Source organism: Gorilla gorilla, chromosome 14 (assembly GCF_029281585.2).
Source record: "Gorilla gorilla gorilla isolate KB3781 chromosome 14, NHGRI_mGorGor1-v2.1_pri, whole genome shotgun sequence".
NCBI classification, from domain to species: domain Eukaryota; kingdom Metazoa; phylum Chordata; class Mammalia; order Primates; family Hominidae; genus Gorilla; species Gorilla gorilla.
The window spans coordinates 85,846,630-85,864,110 of record NC_073238.2 but is presented as its reverse complement, the minus strand read 5'-3'; the positions used below and the strand labels follow the sequence as shown (position 1 = coordinate 85,864,110).

The following is a 17,481-nucleotide window of genomic DNA, read 5'->3' as shown; positions in this document are numbered from 1 at the left end:
TCCTTCCCCAGTCCCTGGCAATCATTATTCTACTTCCTGTCTCTATGAATTTGACTACACTAAATACCTCATATGAGTTTTTAATTGTATTAAAAGAAGGAAAATTATAATTCTATAAAGTATATCTTTTTTGAAAGTACATCACTGATTATCATAAACCAATTCATAAAATTATTATGAAATGTGCTATTTTGTAGACCAATGACTCCACAAGCTCACTAATTCACTGGAAGGACTCATGTAACTAAACATAAAGTTATATACAATAGTTAACAGTTATTGCAGCAAAGCATATAGTGAAGGATTACAGGAAAAAGACACGCAATAGGCAAAGGGGAATGGTCACAAACACAGACTTTCTTGCCTTCACTTTATGGGTATCACATAATAGATGCATCATTTTCTCCATCTGCAAATTGTAGATTATGTGGGAGCAATCTTTACCCAGGAGAGCCCACTTGAGTCTTGGACTCCAGCATGGTGCAGACCCCAAACCAGGCATTAGATACACATCATAAATCTTCATGTTTACTCTGAACATGCTGACAACCTGGTCCATCTTGATGCACTTGGGATGCATAGATGTACAGAACGCTTGGGATGTATAGAAAGAACATCATCACTCAGGAGCTACAAAAAAAAAAATTCAAGTTGTTTTGTTCTCAGAGTTTGCATGTAATCACGATTACCTATTGGCAAGAGTAGAATAAAACAAGACTGCTGCATTAACTTTTTCCATATATATGTGTATGTGTATATGTATATATCTTTTATAACAAAATATACAAATATTCAAAGTCTAGCAGCTTTCTTATTTTTAATTTCATTTAGTCATCTATTTTTTAAAATATTTAGACAAAGACTTTGCAAATCATTTTTGATACATGTTGGATCTCTTGAAAAATTTTTTGAGTTCCTGGCATGACGTTCATTGTGCATGTAAGTCAATAGGACTTTGACCACTAGTCACAGAGAAAAATTTATCTCATTAATTAACAGTTACTCCAGTAAAAAATATTATTGTATAGTCCAACTTTCTCTTCAAAATGTAGAGAGAGCAAAGGGCACATGAAGGACAATTCCGGGTGCAGAAAGTTGGGTAAGGAGCATTAGCACAATATTCCTTGGAGCCCCTCAAATTTCAAAATTATTTTGACGTGAGGGAAACTGAGTCTTCCCTCATTACTATAAATAAAATGCTTCTCTTTGCCTAGCCAGTCTGCCTATGTTAACTTCTCTCTATCACATTAAGGTGATGTGAACAAGCAATTTCAGTGCATTGGCTTATGATTTACTCACAAACACAGATTTTAGGGAGAAATCAAAGTAGAATCACAGACTTTTACTTTGTTTCTTCTTTTTTAGATGATGTGGAAGCTTAGTTTCAGAGAGACGTGCCCAAGCAGTGTCATATAATCAAAGGCAAAGGGCGGGATCTCACACTAGCAGTTGGCTGGAGCCAGGTTTACCAGGAAATATCAGCTCCAGGGGGAGGAGGAGGAGCTGTGGCTCTGCTGTGCACTGTATTCCAAATAGTGCTCAGAGATCTGAAGACGCTCGCTGTCAGCCTGCGGAGAAGAGGCGCTGACCCTTGGTCTATCAAGTTTTTGAATTACAGCCTTCGTTGGGAAGCAGTAGCTCCACCTCTGTTTTGATCGGGGGTTGGTAGCATTATGAAGTGGCAGAACCTTGGCTCCTGCTCTAGCCCATTAGAACAGCAGTAATGATTTGGTGAGCACCAGGCCTGCTCCTGGAGTGATCAGGAGCTCAGATTCAAAGCTTATGAATGCAACTGATATAACCTAGGGGGTGGGTAAACTGAATTCCATCTTGATACCATTCCAGATTGATTTCACAGAACGTCACAGAAGGCCAACATGAAGACACTAGAGTTACTCCTTATGGCTTACTTCTCAGTCACCCAGTTAATTTGAGAGCTGGATGAAAAATCCTGTCTTATGTCTGTTCATTCAGTCTTTCAAGTAAATATAATATCTGATGAGCCCCAACCATGTACTAGGCAATAGGAATATGACAATGCAGAAAACATTGTCTCTATCCTCAAAAATTTGATGTCAGGTATTAAATATAAATAAGTCACCAGGTGATTTCAATACGGAGTATAATAGGGACTATGATGAAAGAGGGATACGGTAGCACAAAAAAGAGATACTTACTTCAGTCTTTGAGAATCAAGAAAATTAGAGTGATTTATAATAGCTGAAGTACAAGTTATTTCTGTTAGAGTATGCTTCTTCCTAGCAGCTTTTTTTTTCCCCAGAATGTATCACTGTGATTTAGTTCTTGTTTTGTTTTAAAATTTCCATTATGATCCTCAAACATTGTGCAGTTTTTTGCATTTATGGTTAGATTATTTCTCTTGGTAGTGGACCATTCCTAGTTCTCAGGAGAGTAGATCAAGTTTATTTTCCCAGTTTCTAAATTATTTTTATCACTCACTAGCTTTGGCACCACACTAACATGTTGCCAAAAATTTGTTCATAGTGTCCCTCTATTATCCCTTTATTATCTGTTTGGTCATTAATAATAACATTTTCTCTTTTATTCTTTCACTGGTAATGTGTGCCTTGTCTCTTATTTTCTTGATCTAACTCGCTAAAGGTTTGTCAGTTTTGTTTAACATTTCAAAAAAACAAACTTTTGGTTTCATTGATTTCTTTATTGATTCTGTTTTCAGTTTTATTAACTTATGCTCCGATCATTATGTCTATGCTGCTTGCTTTTGCTTGCTTTTTACATAGTTTGCCTTTTTTCCTAGTTTCTTAAAGCAGGAGCTTGGCTACTGTTTTGAGGGTTTTTTTTTTCTTTACTGATACAGGGATTTGAGGATATAACTTTACATCTAGATACTGCTTTAGCTACATCTTATAAGTTTTAAGGTGTGTTTTAATTTTTATTCAGTTCAAAATCTTATCTATTTCCTTTATAATTTATTCTTTGAGCCATTTTTAAAAAATTTTTATTTTCCAAATGTTTAGTATTTTTCAGATTCTTGTCTCTGTTATAGAATTCTAATTTAATTCTGGTCAGAAAACATATTTTATATGATTTCAATATTTTAAAATTTATTCAGACTTATTTTGTGGCTAAACACAAAATAAGTGTCCATCCAGGAGAATATTTGATACGCAATTGAAAGAACTTGAATACTGTAGACTTTGGATTAATTGTGTTAAAAATTTTAATTTTTACAATTTATCAATTTAGTTGATAATGTTGTTTAAGTCTTGTGTATTCTTGATGATTTTTAGCTGAGTTTATAAAAGAACCTGAGTAGCTAAGGCAATTCTAAGCAAACAGAACAAAGCTGGAGGCATCACATTACCCAACTTCAAACTATACTGCAAGGCTACAGTAACCCAAACAGCATGGTACTGGTATGAAAACAAGCACATAGACTAATGGAACAGAATAGAAAACCCGGAAATAAGGCTGCACATCTATGACCATCTTACAAAAACAAGCAACGGAGAAAAGACTCCCTATTCAATAAACAGTGCTGGGTTAGCTGGCTAGACATATACAGAAGACTGAAGCTGAACCCCTTCCTAACACCATACACAAAGTTAACTCAAGATGGAATAAAGACTTAAATGTAAAACTCAAAGTTACAAAAATGCTGGAAGACAACCTTGGCAATACCATCCTTAATATAGTAATGGACAAAGATTTCATGATAAAGACACCAAAAGCAATGACAAGTGGAATATAATTAAACTTAAGAGCTTCTGCATAGCAAAAGAAACTATCAACAGAGTAAACAGACAATGTACAGAATGGCAGAAGATTTTTGCAAACTATGCATCTGACAAAGATCTAATACCCACCATCTATAAGGAACTTACACAAATTTGTAAGAGAAAAACAAATAACCCCATTAAAAGTGGGCAAAGGATACAAACAAATATTTCTCAAAAGAAGACATACTTCATACAACAATCATAAAAAAGGCTCAATATCACCGATCATTGCGAAAATGCAAATCAAAACTGCAATGAGATACCATCTCATAATAGTTAGAATGACTGTAATTAAAAAGTCAGAAAATAACAGATGCTGGTGAGGTAGAGGAGAAAGGGAACTGTTGGTGGGAGTGTAAGTTAGTTCAACCATTGTGGAACGCAGTATGGTGATTCCTCAAAAGCTAAAAGCAGAACTACCATTGGACCTGGTAATCCCATTACTGGGTATATACTCAGAGGCATATAAATTGTTCTACCATATACACACCTGCACGTGAATGTTCATTGAAACACTATTTACAATAGCAAAGATATAGAATTAACCTAAATGTCCATCAATGATTGGATAGAGAAAATGTGGTACATATATACCATGGAATACCATGCAGCCATATGAAAGAATGAGATCCTGTCTTTTGTGGGAACATGGATGGAGCTGGAGGTTATTTATCCTTAGCAAACTAACAAAGGAACAGAAAACCAAATACTGCATGTTCTTTCTTATAAGTGGGAGCTAAATGTTAAGAACTAATGAAGATAGAGACTATAACAGACAGGGAGGCCTACTTGAGGATAGAGGGTGGGAGGAGGGAGAGAACCAGCAAAGATAACTATTGGGTAGTGGGCTTTATACAGGGTAATGAAATCATACGTACAACAAACTACTGCTACCTGTGTTTACCTATGTAACAAACCTTCACATGTTCCCCCAAACCTAAACTAAAAGTTAACAACTAAAAATAAACGATTGAGAGTTGGGAATATAATTTATTGAAGACGATTGTTGGATTTCCTATTTCAACTTTCAATTCTGCCAGTTTTTGCTTCAACTATTTTGGACTTTGTTGTTAGGTGCATAAACATTTTTTTTCCTCCCCTGAGTTTATCCTTTCATCATTATGAACCTGGTGGACCCTTTTGTCACTCTTTATAGTAATGTCTCTTTTCTTAAATTCTCTCATATCTTAATGCAGTCACTCCAGCTCTTCTGTGGTTATTTTTTGACAGATACAGGTATATCTATTGCCATTCTTTTATTTTCAACGTATTTGTGCTTTTGAATCTATGGTATGCCTCTCAAAAACACCATATAGTTAGTCTTGATTTTTTTAACCCAATTTGATGATCATTACCTTTTTACTTAACTTATATTGTGGAATTTACATCTATCATTTTCATATTTGCTTTCGATTTGTCTTGTGTCTTTGTTGTTCTTCTGTGATTACTTTACTACCTTATATTGAGTTAAATATATAGCTTTATTTCTCTGTTGATTTTTTTTAAGGCAGAGTTTCACTCTGTTGCCCAGGCTGGAGTGCAATGGTGTGATCTCAGTTTACTGCAACCTCCGCCACCCAGGTTCAAGCGATTCTCCTGCCTCAGCCTCCCGAATAGCTGTGATTTTTTTAAACTACATAATTTTGACTTTTCTTAGTGGTTGCTCTAGAGATTGCAATAGAATTTTAATTTAATTCTGGTAAAACACCCAACCTTGGCCCCAAGTAGCTCAGCTTCTCTCCTCCTTTGTGCTATGATTGAAATCCCAGGTATTAATGGTTTAGGATAAATATAATTGGAAGCCACTGAAATGTTTTGAGTAAGGGAGAGCTAAGTTCAGATCTGCACACCCATGTTCATATGAGATCACACTTATGAAAAGGTCCTTACACACACACACACAAACACACACCACACACACACACACACTTCCTGTTACCTAATAGGTGAATTTCATGCTGCTGGAAGAGCAAGAATTTCTGAATGAAAAAGTATGGTTCTATTCCAGCTGCTATATTGTTAAGTCATATAACATTGTAGAGTTAGTCCTTCTTGTAAAAAGGAGCTTGTGTTCCATAGACTTTTATGGCTCAGTCTGTGATAACATATATCAGCTTACGCTGCATCTTTGGCTGAAATATAATCATCACAGAGGTTAGTGCCCATATCCCTAGGTACCCAGGCAGCAAGTGCTAACTGCTCTGTCCTGTCAGCCAGATCTTGGCTCTTGCCCCTGAACCCTCTTCTTTTGCCAGCTTTTGTATACAGTGTAGAAACTGACTGAATTAATTGTTTACCCTGAATATGGTGGTTTTTAGCCTTACTGGTAAATCATCTTTAAGACAAATTTTCTTGTCCAGAAGAAATATCATTTCTTATATGTAAATATTAGTAATTACATTTCAAGGAAAGAACAATTTGTTGGATGGCAATGTGTTATCAATGAGTCATTACAAAAAATTGTTAATTTCATTCTCAGTGGTAGACACATAATTCCAAAATAATATTTTGTTTTTTTTTGTTTTGTTTGAGACAGAGTTTTACTCTTTCACCCAGACTGGAGTGAAGTGGCGTGATCTCAGCTCACTGCAACCTCTGGCCCCCCAGGTTCAAGCGATTATCCTGCCTCAGCCTCACAGGTAGCTGGGATTACAGGCGCCTGCAACCATGCACAGCTAATTTTTGTATTTTTAGTGGAGATGGGGTTTCTCCATGTTAGCCAGGCTGATCTTGATCTCCTGACCTCAGGTGATCCACACACCTTGGCCTCCCAAAGTGCTAGGATTACAGGCATGAGCCACCGCGCCCGGCCAGTTTTTTTTTTTTTTTTTATATATACAACAAATTTTTCAACAAAATCAGATTGTATATGACAAGTTCTCCATTGTTCTTTTCATAAAGTAACTTGCAGGAACTGACTCAAGAGTCTCTTCACATGAAGAAAAATTGCATGTCAGAGCTAAGGACAACCAGGACATTGAGGTGGAGGATGAATTACAGTCAGAGAAATCAAGTGATTAGCCATTTTTAGAAGGACCATAGAAGATCTAAAATCCACATAAAAAAAGTAGTATTGATATAAAGGATTTATGGGAAATAACAGACAGAAGTCAGGAGGAAAACAAACTCAGGATCCAGACTGTTTCCTTAAATGTGTTATTTGTGCTGACTATCTGAGCCCTAAATATGTACAGGCAGTTTCTCCTTTAGGGAGTATTCGGGATTCTGACCTGCTGCATAATTTAGTACATTTAATATGACATATAAAATGGAGTAAAGTTAGACATTTATTGTGCTATGTCCACATCATATTTAGAAATTACAGAGCCCTACTTTTAATAGGACAACATCAGGGATTGTATCTACTAAAGACAGAAAGCCCTTCCCACTGTAATCTTTTCCTTAGAGAATTATGAATCATATGACCCATTGGGATGTCTGGAAATGATACATTCCTATATTTTAGTTCTTATTGTGTATACTAAATAGATTTTAGAGAATAAGATTAAAAAGAAAGAAAGGAGTTGTAGAGTATTCACTCTAACCATGAAATTAGGGTGATGTGTGGAACTGAAATAAAAGAAAGAGGAGCATATGAACTGGAATGTAGATTACTCTAATTCCTTCAATAGCAAGAATGCACAAAATGATGCCAACACTGACCTTCTTTATTTTACCCATCTCCTGCAAATGAGAAATACGCTAAAGAAGATCTTTGAATCCTGATCAGTAAGACATAAGAACAAAGTAGGAGAAGACATTAGAACATTTGATCATATTAGAGGAGGTGGACTTCCCAGTATTTCTGTGAATTCTTTGTAAATCAGAGGGCTTCACATCTTCTTTCCTGTGCATGGTGTAATTGTCTAGATGTGCCAGGATGAGGCTCATCATTTTACAAGCACAATATATAAACACATAGGGTAGTTAGAGTTTTTAATGTGAAAAATAAATTAACATTATATCACATAATTTATGGGAAATGTGCAATATATTTTATTGACTGTCTGTAGAACTTGGAAATATGATTCATATGAATTTGCCATTTCAGCATGATGAATTGATTGTCACATAGAGGATTATGGAATTAGCTGGAAGAACAGATGATTAACCACCACAGCATTTTGGCTAGTGAAGTTTTACCTTCTGATTTTTGAACATTAATAAATCATACTTCAGCATATGGGATTATTTTGGCAATAGAGTCACTTATCAATTTAATCATTTCAAACTAGAGTAATGTGTCAGTTGCAAATGCTGCAGACATGAAAACCAGTTCCTGAGAACAATTGAGTATTATTCTTACAGTCACATTAATTACAGCTGAAACAAACCTTGAAGAGCTAAGAAAACTTAGCACAACTTATCTACTATTTACTAGAAAAAAAAGAAATCGATACGGCCATTAATTGCACAAATAGCAATAAATACTTTGGCTGCTCTCCAGGAAGTGTACCAACTGAGAGAATTTTTCGTACTGCTGGTTTCATTACACAGATCATAGTCACAGTAAAGCGGGCAATGGACTGCTGTTCAATAAACTAAATTTAATGTTACTCAATTATGATCATCGTGCTCAGATATAATACTAATAGGAATGTCAACCGCTATTACATTTTCAGATTTATGTAAAATAATTCAAATGCTATTTGCTATCCCTCAGATACAAGGTTCATCCGGTTGTTTACGCAGTTGGTTGATATTGATCGTGCACAGCAGGTAGCATAGTAGAGGCCCAATGGCAAGTATATGTAACATCCCCTGTGCCAGCAGCTAGGGTGCTATGCCAAGCACCACGGGCAGCATGCCAAGTCATCAAGCAGATAGTGCACCTCTGCAAAGCTGCCTTTTTTTTTTTTACAATATTTCTTTGAATTGCTCACATGTGCCATGAATAATTCTTGCCAACATTACCCAGCATGAAACAGAAACGAAAGCAGGAAAATGTCTTTCTTAGAGAATTCTTTGCAAAGCTAAATGAATCCAGAGAAGATATCACTCTGGCATCATTATATGTTGTTATGTGTGGCTGGGGCTGTGTCTTTTAGCAAAAAAATGTTACAAAAAACTGTTTCAGTGGGCTGAACAGCTCGTACATATGATTTTGTATACCACCTGCAAAAAATATGCCAAACCATATAATCAACCACCTGGCCAAGTAAGTAGGGTAGCTAAACACTGCTTTGTTGTTGTACCCACATTTTCAGGAAGTTTGAGAACATAAACAGACACAGGCACAATGAACATGTGTACACGATAAGGCTTGTTAAAGCTTTTCTGTTCAATAAAGCATACAGTGCCTGCTGTTCGGAGTACTGTTGAACAGATTTGCTTTATTTCTAATGAAGGTGTTTGGGCATTTTCCTGGCACAAATGGAGTGAAATTATGTACTTAAAACAACATTTTAAAACAACAACACAACAAACCACCACTTCTATTGCACTGCAACAGATTGGAAAAAATGAAAATAGATATAAACTGAAAGTCAATAATGAATTAGTGTTGTTACTATGGATGAATCATTCATTTAGGATAATCTTGCTTAGTTTTGAACAACCTATGTGTCTAGCAACTTCCACTGAATTCCTTGCTGCCTAAAACATGTGTTTATTATAACAGTCTCCATACCATTGCTCGTGGGGAAAATACTTTACAGGTGGCCTCTTTACTTATTTGGCTATAAGTGAATATGAGAGTAATTTGATTGTAAACTAATCTTTATATCACCAGATTTCCAGTGTCAGCAATGTCAATCTCATTATCTCACCTTTTCACTAGCTCAGCACTGGCTTGCTTTCTGTGGCAATGCACCTTTTAAAATTCTAGTCCTTCATTGTTTGACAGATTACTGGAGGAAGAACTAATAACTAGATGAGGGTATTCAATGTGAAACAAAGGGAGTTGCTGCTTACAGACCAAGGTCTCTTGCTCTCATTATCTCTGTGGCTCTGAGTTTAAGCTCATTAGATTCTCCCTTTTGTCTCTTTTTAATATAGAAAGACTGATTTGGGACTTGTTGACTCCATCCCAACTCCTTAAGAAAAACGTTAGGATTTTGAACATATAGAGAAGTTCTGCTGTGTAGTATTAGTTTTCTACTTAAAAAACTTTTTTATTTTGGGTGATTTGGTTACCTCTTACCCCAATTTTTTTTCCATCTTTCATTTGAGAAGAAGTTTCCCACATGGGAGCTTTTAAAAGTGCATTTGCTTTGTGAGAATATATAGAGGTATTTTGCTAGTCATTTCAAATGTTCATGTTTACTTCTATTTCCTCAAGAAAAAAAGAAAATAGAGAAGAAAAAAAGAACTTTTAAAACCGATTAATAAATATACCATGTATATTAAATGAAAAAACTAGAATAAGGACAACATGATTTTCTTTTAATTCAAAATGATCTCTAGAACAGAAGAATCTAAGAATAAAATAAATTTCTTATAAGCATATGATTAAAATATATTATGTAACATTCTTAAAAAAAACAACTTTGACATTTATGTTTAATGCTCACTATGAGATAAAGAATTTCTCCTCATTATATAACCTCCCATCTTTCCAACTGTCTACACTTTTTTGTTTTTTTATGTATATTTTCACTTTACAATTTTTAACTTTTGCTGTATGCTTTGAAATAGTAAGAACACTATCTACTTTTAAAATTTTTGGTTGACATTGAATATATTATGTTTGAATATATTATGAAGTTGAATATCAATCACTTCAGAGCCCTGTATTACAGTTAGACTAACTTGAGAAAAGAAAATAATCCATAAGTCCCTAAACTTTGCCAAAGTACATTTTGCTAAACATCCGGGACAACTACTTTTCAAAAATATATTTGCACCTATTTTTCTTCATCCTGAAATCATTCTGTCAGTATTTTTTCTGCCTCGTATCAACTTTCTCTTATTCCTACTTCCACTTTTTTTTTCTTTTCCAAGAGAATCTTTCAGAATATTTAATTTTGGTTTTTTTTCGGAGTCTCACTCTGTCACCAAGGCTGGAGTGCAGTGGTGCCATTGGCTCACTGCAACCTCCGCCTCCGGGGTTCAAGCAATTCTCCTGCCTCAGCTTCCCGAGTAGCGGGGACTACAGGCACGTGCCGCCACACCCAGCTAATTTTTGTATTTATTTTTATAATTTTGTATTTTTAGTTTCACCATATTGGCCAGGATGGTCTCGATCTCTTGACTTCGTGATCTGCCCGCCTCGGCCTCCCAAAATGCTGGGATTACAGGCGTGAGCCACTGCACCAGGCCAGAATATTTAGTTTTATATAAGATAATGGTAATGAGCACTGTCATTACTTTATGACTGAAAATGTCTTTATTTTGCTTTACACTACAATATATTAACTTAGAATTTGAAGTTCAAAATTGTTTGCTTGCACAGTTTTCAAAACTTTCAAGACATCCCTACACAGGTTTGCAGAATCTGGTATTATAAGCACTGTATTAGGTCAGTCTGATTTCTAACCCTTGTGGGTAGGATGTTTTTGTATATACATTATTTCTTTCATCTTGCTTCAGTAATTTGTTAACAGTCAAATCTTTGAAGACTATGTTCAGGAGATTTTTCAGGGATTTTGTGTTTTCTATTTTGTTTGTAGCGTTTGTGTTTCCTATCTCGTTTCTATCACATTCTCAGCTCTGAAGCATAGGCAATTGTTAAACAACTGGAAGTAAATCTCCTTGTTAACTCTTCTCTTATGTCTGCTTTCTTTCTTCTTTTTTCTTTGGCTCTTTATATTAGGATATGTTTTCAGTTTATTGTTCACATCAATAGCTGGCCCTTGAAACTTATCTTTTTCTCTTATCTCTTTCTAGCTATATATTGATAATATTGTTAATTTCCAGAAACCCTTTGTTACTTTTGTTATTTTCTTTCCTTAATTCCTTCATTCTTGCATCTCCTCACTTCCTCCCTCCCTTTCTCCTGTCCCCTCTTCTTCTATTGCTTCCTTCCTTTCCTCTTTCCATTCTTCCTCCTTTCTTTCCTTTCAAATATATAGTAGACTATTCTGGTTTTCTTGAAGTAACTACCTATCATATTTCCCTTATGATGTCAAACGGAGTTTTTTCAATCTAGATGCAAATATTGATGCAAAATGTTATTTTTGTTCTTTTTTCTGTTACTGAAAAATGTTTAATTATATTTGGAAAATCCTGGCGATCTGAATCTACTTTCTTAATTTGTTTTATTATACGTAAATAAATCAAGTATTTCTGATAAAAAGTTAGCATCTGAAATTGAGATAGGGTATAAATGTAAAATCATGCTGGAGTTGCAAGAACAGTAAAATAAAGGAAAATATATCATTAATGGTTTTATACTGATTTTATTTTGAAATATTTTAAATATATTAAAAATGAAATATTAAAATTAGTTTTACCTTCTTCGTGCTTTTTATGTGGCTACTAGAAAATTAAAATACATGCATGTTTCTTATTATATTCTTGCCAGACAGCACTATATATACCACAATATATACCACATGGCTGGTATATATTTATATAAATATATTTATATATATTTATATATATATATTTATATATATATATTTATATATATATTTATATATATATTTATATATATATATTTATATATATATTTATATATATATTTATATATATTTTTATATATATTTATATATATTTATATATATATATTTTTATATATATATTTATATATATTTTTTTATATATATATTCATATCAGTAAATTCGATCAATCTGAAACCATGTTATCTCTATTTTGGTCTAGTGTTCCCAGAAATTACTTTTACCCACAATTTTTATTTTTTTGCCATATATGTATTAATATTATAATCTTTTTTATAGTGTGTAAATGTTCTGATCCTTTGGGACTCAGCATGCTTAATCTGACCTTAGTAGAGGCCCTGTTAGCACTGACAGGCAGTTGGAGGTGGACATGAGGTAAAACCCCTTCAGAGTCTATAAGCAAGGCATGACTCTGCGGGCAAGTGAGGCTTCATGGGAGTGGGAGCTTGGGAGTCATTTAAATCAAATAAATCATTTCAAATATCATCATTCTCAGTATCAGTCTCCAACTCTTTACCAATGAATACTATAATTAGTGCATAAGATACTAGAAGATTTTGTGAATTTTATGTATGTTGTAATTTCTCAACCCAGAGCATCTGGCTCTGAATATTTTTAGAGTGGTCATAGAAATGTTTTTCTTTCTACCATGGCTTTTTTTTTTAATAAAAAAAAAAGACTTAAAGCCTTTCATGTTACTGTCCCTTTAAACTCACCAGTGTGTGAAACAACCATTCATCCTCATGGTGTTATATTCCTCATTTCCAGTGTGATGGTATGGCAGCATCCATTCAGTCTGCCAAAGAGGGGCTGTGAATGATAATTTAAGCAAATCATTTGCAATCTGCATGTACAGGTTACTGGTACTCTATTTGAAAATAATTTAATCACTGCCATGGAGATCAACCAGGAATCAATTCCAGATTCCTATCACCAGAGTGGTGCTGTAAGTTACTGCGTTATGTGAGTTTCGTGACAGATAAAATCTACTCTAGATAGTTTAACAAGAAAGAAATTTAAGAGAAGAAATTAAGTTTAACATTGTTGGGTGATATAGTATAATATCCAGAAATGACTGCCAGAGCAATGCTTCAGAACTGCCTACCTATGGGAGCTATAAACTCTACCACTTCTGAAAATGTAAGAATGAAGGAGCTTTCATCACAACTTCAATTTTCTAGATTACATTGTCACTGTTGGTACAAAATAAATATCTGCGTAGGGTTTTGTGAACCATCTGCAGTATTTCTTCATACTAGTTTCCAAGAACAGGAAACTTAGAAGCAGAGAAGTAAATTTGTGAGCAGACACTGTAGAAATCCAGGAAAAAAGATACTAATATGAAGAATATTATTATAGATAAAGAGAGGCACAAAATAATAGCAAAAGCATTTATACAGAAAGATATTATAATTCTAAACTTTTGTGTACTTAGTAACATATGATTAAAATATGCAGCACAAAAAAGATATAAACACATAGAGAAATAGACAAATGTACCATCAGAGTGGATGATTTAATATACCTGTCACAGTAATTGATAAATCAAGCAGACAAAAAAAAATCTATAAGGGTATAGGCAATTTGAATAACATAATTAACAAGCTTGATTTACATATATAAATACATATATTCCAAAAAGTAACCTTAATATACATAGTAATGAATATACATTTTTCTGAAAAGAAATAATAATACTAATTTGTTGTTCAAGGATGTATGGATATTAAACCTTTTACTCCACAGGGAGACATTACGTCTATCTTCCAAGGCTGTTTACTATGAAAAATCCTTTAAAAGATAATCCTGGACAAAGGGTAGTCATTGCCTTGCTTGCATGACATAAAGACCCATGGAGAATTGTCTACTAATAATGGCCTGACTGAAAGATGGCAGTTTTGAGATTACCCACTAAATATCTTAAATACATATCATCGAATGTGTCTTATGTTGCCTTTGAACTCTTAAAACACTTGCCACAAGTAGTTTTACAATTTTGTTGTGGTAAAGTAGTACACAGGTGCACTAAATTCTCTTTCACCTTTGAGGGTTTACTGGATGGTATCATGTGTTTAGAATTCTCCTTTTGCCTTTGCTCTTGCTGTGGTTTATAGTGGGTGTAGTATAATTCCCTGCCTCATTGGCATTGGGCTTGGACATATAATTTACTTTGGCCAGTGAAAGATGAGTTAGCTTCACACATGCTTCTGTGGACTTGCCTGGTTTAGCTTACACTCTAGGTGCCCTGCTCTGTGCTGTGAAAAAGAAAAATACCTTAGATAGTGATCGCTTCTTCAGCTTAGACCTTGTTTTAGTCCATTTAGTGTGGTAATAACAGACTACCTAAAACTGGATAATATATTTAAAAAGTTTATTTGGCTTATAATTCTGGTGGCTGGAAAGTTCAAGACCAGACAACTGCATCTGGTGAGGTCCTCTGGCTGTTCCAGTTCATGGCAGAAAGCACAAGAGGATCTCTTTGCATGTGCAAAGAGATCACATGGACAGAGGGGAAGGTGGGGAAGTGTCAAGCACTTTTTCATAACCAGCTCTACCAGAAACGAATAGTGTGAAATCTCCCTCACCCCCGGGGATGACACATTCATGAGGGTTCCACCCACCTGACACAAACACTGTCCACCAGCCCCACCTCCCAACATTAACACATTGGAGATCATATTCCCGCATGAGGTTCAGAGGGCACAAACATCCAAACCACAGCAGTCCTAAAATGAAACATAAGCAGAACTGACCTGTGCCCATTCTTCAGGCTGAAACACAGGTGCTGCAGCCACTCCACAGATTTGTGTATCAAAAAAAAAAAAAAAAAGAAAAGGAAAAAAAATGCTGGTGTTGTAAGCTACTGAGATTTTGGAGACTGCTATGCAGAATTATTGAAACATAAATTGACTAATTTGGAGGGAATATTTTGTTATTTCCCAGACCACTGGACACCCAGAACATTTACTTAAGTCCAGATGTCTGAGCTTTCGTGGGAATTAGCTCATATATTGTTCCAAATAAAGAATATTTCAGAAACTTTTGTCTAAAATTGGGCGTGGTTTTCAGTGCTCAAATCTAATTACTTCATTGGGTATGTTGTGTGGCAATTTTTTTCACCTCAACCCTCACACACATAATATGTGAAAATTGAAGCCTCTGTATCTGAGGTGTGGCTCATAAGCAGAGCAATTAAATTCCAACCTCAGGACCTCCTACTTAATTGGGGAATTCACTAACAATATCCATTAAAGTGAGGCTTTCTTACTGCTAATCCAGTTCCTGGGTAATTGCTTTGAGTTCTACAGAGGAAATCTTCTAATCCTCCAATTTATAGTAGAAATGATTTGTTTCAAAGTAATTTCATATGGCTCTTTCTTTTTTAAAAAATGTTAATTATAACAATATTATACAATAATTATTACTTCCATTTTATATATAGATTACTAATATAATTCATAATATTTTATTAATAAGTATTTTCATTTTACATATAAAGAATAATGAAAAATTAGATTATACCAGTGTGAGTGTGGGAAATATTCTTTGGATAATGAGAGAATATTTTTTAAAAACATGCTATCAATGGATAAAACTCTAACTTGCAAATGAAGATTAAAGAAATGTCTGAATGAAACAGATTTGAGTATTGGTGCTTATACAAGACTTCAATTTCATGAACTATCATTATAAAATATTTTTTGTAAATAGGCTGGAGTCTATATATCTACATATTTACATCTATATCCTTATGAAACTCTCTAGAATTTTCAAAAATATTTAATATATATTCATTATCTATGTCTTAAAGAGTTCATCTAAAGTAAGAAAAAGCAACTAGTAAATAACTAATGTCAGTAAAGAAAGACCCACCTGCTATTACTTAATCATACCCATATTCTGCAGCAAAACAGCCATGTCAGGGTCATTACTGAGAAGAATGTCAAATTGGCCGATTTAATGTTACTTAGGGCTTACTTTATCTATATAACTGTCTCAGATAAGAATTGCAAGCTAATAATAATTACATTAGTGTCAGAAGTGTAGGGGACACCTATGGTTTATTTAGTAGGGAAAGATAGTTTTAATGTTTAAATTGAATTTTACTGTCTACTTCAAGATAGTTAAAATAGCACATGTAAAATATTCAGCCCCCCCTTTAATGGTTGATAGCTGAAAAATACAATATTATTTGAAATAGCTTGTCTGCTGCTACCTCAGTCGAAGTTGCTTGTCTAAAGGCATGTGGTAGCTTAACTTGGTTATTCACAGATATAAATAATGTTACTATATTTTTATGAAATACAATTTTAAAACATTATTATTATTATTAGAGACAGAGTCTAACTCTGTCACCCAGGCTGGAGTGCAGTGGTGAGATCTTGGCTCACTGCAACCTCCCCCTCCCGTATTCAAGTGATTCTCCTGCCTCCGCCTTCTGAGTAGCTGGGACTACAAGTGTGCACCACCAAGCCTGGCTATTTTTTGTATTTTTAGTAGGGATGGGCTTCACCATGTTGGCCATGCTAGTCTGGAATTCCTGGCCTCAAGTAATCTGCCAGCCTCAGCCTCCCAATGCGCTGAGATTACAGGCATGAGCTACTGAGACCAGCCACATTTTTAAAATATCTTATTATTAAAAGTTACCAACCATCTGTACTTCATTTGTACCTTGTGGATTTAAAAACATTATTCCTTTTGGTATAATGATGCATTTTCCAAATTCATATACCTAATAGGAAAAAAAACTTTACAAAAGTAAATTTGTATATAATAACCTTTAAAGTAATGTGATCTGCATATTCTGCATATGATCATGGTTCTCACGCACAGATACAACACACACACTCCAGATTTCACACGCACACACACACACACTCACACATTCCATATTTGACATTGAGCCACCAGAAGCAATTATGAAAGAGTAAAAAAGAATACAGAAAACTAGTACAACCTGAAAAGCTATTTTGGAAATGGAGCCTATCTATATAATTTTTAGAAATTCTTAATTTTCAAAGACAGTGAAGATTCCCCAGTATATATGTATCACTCATATAAACTAAGTAACAACCACCTTAAAAATATTTGCCATCTCCACAATAGTAGGTTGTTTTTGTTTTAAAACTTTCCTATCTTTAAAATGTTAAGAATGATT

At 34.5% G+C, this 17,481-nt stretch overlaps 1 long non-coding RNA gene across 2 annotated transcripts in view; it reads right to left on the bottom strand.

Annotated features, from left to right (window-relative positions):
* The window catches only part of LOC101126956 (uncharacterized), a 49,941-nt gene extending 36,807 nt beyond the window's left edge, over positions 1–13,134 (bottom strand). For both annotated transcript variants that reach the window (XR_010130680.1, XR_008670721.2), the window contains exon 1: positions 13,040–13,134. This is a non-coding gene — a long non-coding RNA (uncharacterized lncRNA). The remainder of the gene's footprint in view (positions 1–13,039) is intronic.
* Positions 13,135–17,481: the final 4,347 nt, after the last annotated feature.